Consider the following 5,213-nt stretch of genomic DNA (forward strand, 5'->3'; position numbering starts at 1 on the left):
CCCAATCTACCGCCGGCCTAATCGCCAGCTGCCGCCGCCCGCGACGCTACACGCGCCAGCCTCGCCACTCGGCCTTCCCCCCAACCGCCACCCACCACCGTGCTTCCTTCACACCCCCGCCCCCGGCCATCCCTCTAACCCTGGCCATGATGCATTTTTTTTTCCGGCAAACTACACCCCTACCCCCAACACCCCTACGATAGATCATGTGGCAACCTGCCACCTTAAGATAGATTATGGGGCAGCTTCTCCGGCGAGTGGCGCCTGCTTCTGCCTTCCCTGCAGCGACTATGTACTTTCTATGAAAATTGACTGCCCAAATTCTATTTTTAGGCGACTTACATTTAGCTATTGTGAAGAGAGAGAAAATACATCTCTTCAGGTCAAAAAGAAAAAGAAAAAACGTTTTCTATGGAGGCTGGTATATGGCAATTTTGAGTTTACGCGTCACCTGCGTAGCCTTCAAATACACAGAGTATAATAATAATAAATTCTATGTACCTCTGCAGTAGTCACCTGCTTAGCCTAAGTAGAGTTTTGCCAGAACTTTACCAAGGCAATTCATACACTTTGTAGCATACACACCACGCGTCTACTGCTTACAAACCCGCCGACCTTCAGATCGAAGCTAAATGCTAATGGAGTAACCACGACATGCCCGCGAGCTACTACGAATCACCCACGCGCTGGCCATTATTAGCCATCGAGTTTTCTTTGAAGAACTTCTTGGAAGATACGAGGATGGGGCTACGCACGACGTGCTTGCGCGAGACCCACTTGAGCTGCCCTTCCGCGATGCGCTCCTTCATCTTCTGCCCGTCCTTGGTCCTGATGGTCACCGTGAATGTCTGCACCTGGTTCACGTCCCTAAACCCGAGTATGTCCGGCGTCACCTTCGCCGACAGCGACGGCGGGAGCTCGACGGACGCGGCGTACACCCCTACGTCGTTGTCGACGTTCGTGAGGGCGCGGCTGACGTTCACGACGTACGGCTCCTTGTCGAGGTAGACGGTGATGGACGGGTAGTTGAGGTCCTTCTGGTGGATCACCGGCAGCTGCTTGCACGACAGCGGCGGCGCCGGGTGGATGATCGAGCTCACCTCGTGGTCGTTATAGCCGAGCCCGCACAGGTACGGGATGTAGTCATGGGCGCTTTGGTTGTACACGAGCCCGGGATTCATGGCTCTGGTGGGGTTGATGTAGCCGGCGCCCATCGAAATCAAGTTGGCCGGCAGCCCGTCCTGGTCCAGCATCGGCATCCGGCGGCCGTCCCTCGTGTCGGTCGTCGTCATCATGGCCGACTTGATGGCCGCCGGCGACCAGGTCGGGTGCGCTTTCTTGATCAGCACGGCGACCCCGCTGATGTGCGGCGTGGACATGGACGTGCCGGACATGATGTCGAACTTGTACGCCATCTCGTTGGGCGGCTGGGCGAGCCCGTTGGGCATGGGGACGGCGGCGATGATGTTCACTCCCGGGCCGGTGATGTCGGGCTTGAGAATCCCCTGGTTTTGCCTGCTCGGGCCCCGTGACGAGAATGGCGCCACGACCGGCGCCATGCGGTTGCCGAGCAACGCCCCTTTGAAGACCAGCTGGGCGGTCGGGCTCTGCGTGGAATTCACGTACGCCATGATCTTGTCCGACCACTTGGATTCTACTTGCGTTGCTGGGAGGGCATGCGCCTTGGGTGAGATCACCAAGCCAGACTCCTCCGGTTGAACGATGATCATGGCGATAGCGCCGGCGTCGTGCAGGATGCTTCCCTTCTCGAGGTTGGTCAGGTTGCCGCCGGAGATGCAAAGGACTATCTTTCCGGCGACTTGCTTGGCCGTTAGGACGGTCTTGTCCGAGCACGTGCCGTCGGGGGCAGTGTCAATCACCAACGGCTGCTGCACGCTCACGTAGGTGCTCGGCTGGTAGTGCGATTCGCCGTTGACCACAAGCCCATTGCCAAACTTGACGTCCGCAGAGAAAGTCCGGTCAGTTGTGGCCGCAGCCACGGTGAGCAGCCACGGGGCCTCGTTGGCAACTGTGGCCGGGGATGGGCCTTGGTTCCCAGCCGATGTGCAGACGAAGACGCCTCTCATGACGCTGCTGAATCCCCCCAGCGCAATGGGGTCGGCGGCGAAGTCTCCGGCGTCATCAGCGCCGAGCGACATGGAGAGCACGTCGATGCCCTCGTCGAGGGCGTCGTCGATCGCCGCGAGTATGTCGTCGCGGTCGCAGCCCTTGCCCACGAAGCACACCTGGTAGAAGGCCAGGTGCGCGCGGGGCGCCATGCCGGCCGCCGTGCCGAAGCCGCTGCCCATGGCGTTGGCTCCCGGCACGAACGCGCCGGCCGCCGTGCTCGACACGTGCGTCCCGTGCGCGCTGTCGTCGATGGGCAGGACTGGGTCGTCGATCCCTTCCCACCTCCACTTGGCCGACTCGTAGAAGGAGCGCGCGCCGATGAGCTTGTTGTTGCACACGGAGCGGTTGAAGTCGCAGCGGCCCTTCCACTTGGCGGGCGGCGGCGGCATGCCGGTGCCGTCGAACGACGGGTGCGCGCCGGCGATGCCGCCGTCGAGGATGCCGATGATCATCCCCTCCCCCATGTTGGTCCTGTTCCAGACGCCGGCGTGGAACAAGGGGCCGGTGAGCCCAAGCATCCGCGGCGTGTGCGTGGTCGTGAGCTGGTAGGTCTGCTCCGGCAAGGCCTTGAGGAACCAGTCCTTCTCGCCCATATGGTGCAGCTCGTCGGGGGTGAGGCGGGCGGCGAAGCCATTGATGACGTTGCGGTAGGAGTAGATGAGGCGCTCCGCGGCGCCCGGGTCCGCGTCGAGCTGCTCCTTGGCCTGGTCGCACGCGGACGCCAGCAGCGAGGCGTGCCAGCTCGACACGTTCTTGTACAGGTTCCGGTCGTACTCGTACGGCGTGCGCACGATGACGAGGTAGTTCTTGTGCTCGCCGTGGTCGTTGTGGGCGACGACGGCCGTGGCGGCGGCGGCCACCACGAGGAGGAGGGCGGCCAAGCTCCCCGGATAACCCATCGGAGAAGAAGCAAAAGCTAGAGACGAAGGGCCGGGAGAGATCGATATGCTTCTTGTCCCAAACTTGTGCATGTCGTGGTGTGGATGCGCCTAATATAGCAACGGCATGCAAGATTTGAGGCGGACTGTTCGCGCCACGAGCTCCATTGTTGCGCTTCATTCGAGCATGGCAATGCATGCATGTGGGGGGAAACGGAAGAGGACTCTGCACCCCACGTTGCCAAACACTGAGATGGAAATGCCGGTATAAATTCACATTTATCAGACCCAACTATTGATAGTTCCTACCAACTATAGAGATCGATGTCAATGTGTCACCTATTAGCAAGCCATTATGGTGTTCATTCATATGGAGTTCTCACATGGTGTTCATTCATATTTTGTGAGGCCCCTCCCAATTCTCACATGGTGTTCATTCATATTTTGTGAGGCCCCTCCCAATGCTCCACCATGGACACGTGCTAAGCATACCACATAAGCGAAAAAATGACATGGCACTACATTTAAGGACGAGAGAGAGTACTTTGATGATCCCAGGAAGAACCAATGCTAAACGCAAAAACCTAGGCAAACCACTTAAATGAAACAATTTGACCAATACATGAAAGACTTTAGGTGCTAACTCATTAAATAATGTGTGCTTAGCAACAACAAGCTAAGCACCTATGCATTAGGGTGTTGAGTTGCTAAGGTATTTAATGCACTTAGCACCTCATCTAAGCACCTTTGCATTGGAAGAGGTCTGAGGGAAGTAGTAGTGTAGTAGTACTAGATGGGTGGTGCGGCTTGTCGAGCGTTGCCCTCGAAACAACGGCCATCATAGATGAGCCTCCATTATTAGATAAGGAAATTGCATGAATTACATAGATAGGAAATATAAAGTTTGACGGGAACACGAGAGTATAAATGAACACAATAGATTCTATGATGAGTTGAAAATTTTGAATAAGTATCGTTTGAATTCATTGAGGTTTTTCAGATTGTACAAACTCACTGGAATTGGCATCCGGGACTTGCAACACACTGACATTGCGATGCGTGTGCATTGGCTCTGGCTTCTGGCGACCGACCCAGAGCCCCTGGCGGCACTTAACACTGCCATGCAAGCCCGAGGTTCGGCAAATATTCCGCCCCTTCCATTTCCTGGACGCTCAACGATGGGCGAACTTGCAAATCTGATTTGATCACTGGCTTGACGGCGCTTCCATTGCCGAGATTGCACCAGCGCTTACTTTTCTCGGCATCGATGCTGGTGGAAGGGACACCTTGTCTTAGAGGCTCTAGACTCCCAACCTTGGGTCCTTGACATTGGTGGCATCATGGGTCCAGAGGCCATGATTCAGTACGTCGACGTTTGGCATCGTCTTCGTGGCATCACTTTGTCTTCCTTCCCAGACCCGATCCGCTAGAGTTGGACCAAGAATGACGCCTGCTCGGCGCGTTACCTCGCTAGAAACCTTGGGCTCTGCTCAGCGTCAAGATATTCCTATGGCTTGTGAGCCTTGACAGATGTTCGACAACAAAGCGCCTCGCCCATCGAGGCTTGCCACATGCCCATGCTTGCATCCTCTTCAACCAATGCGACGAGACTAACCACCACCTACTGTCCGGCTATGTCTTCGTCCGCAGTCTGGCACAAGGTGTTTCACTGGTCCTGCATCCCAGCATTTCCACCTGACAGCTCCTCTGATTTCTGCGAATGGTGGTCATCGGCCAAGAATTTGACATGCGGCGCCTAAGAACACTCAATCCCCCGTGCGACCGTGTATACTTTCCCCATTCTTCTCCCGCATGTCGGCACCACAGTTCCGCCGCCACCTCCCCCATGCGCCGCCATAACCACCGATGACCGCGGCTCCGGCCGGAATGGGTTGCCAAGACCCTTCTGCCACCTCACCGGCCACCGTCGTCGGCGTGTCACTGCTGCAAACGACCTCCAGCTAGCGCTGCCGCCCGCACAAAAGAAAAGATTGGGCACAAAAGGTGTTGTCCGGTCAACCACCCCGGCCGATGCTACTGGTCGCAAAGTTGGCAGGGTGACGCTTGCCTCCCGGCGACTATAGGCCACCGCCCGCTGCTCCTACCGGTGCCAAAGTGCTAGGAAGCCTACCGCCACCATGTGGGCCCTTGTTGAGGAGGTGGCGAAGAAAACGAAAAGCCACTCCCGTCCCACACCCTGCGCCT

The 5,213-nt window shown here is 57.1% G+C and overlaps 1 pseudogene; it reads right to left on the minus strand.

Annotated features, from left to right (window-relative positions):
- Positions 1-426: 426 nt before the first annotated feature.
- Positions 427-3,186, minus strand: LOC125512249 (subtilisin-like protease 4 pseudogene; annotated as a pseudogene).
- Positions 3,187-5,213: the final 2,027 nt, after the last annotated feature.

The sequence above is a fragment of the Triticum urartu genome, chromosome 6A (genome assembly GCF_056163025.1).
Source record: "Triticum urartu cultivar PI428250 chromosome 6A, HENAU_Tu73, whole genome shotgun sequence".
NCBI classification, from domain to species: domain Eukaryota; kingdom Viridiplantae; phylum Streptophyta; class Magnoliopsida; order Poales; family Poaceae; genus Triticum; species Triticum urartu.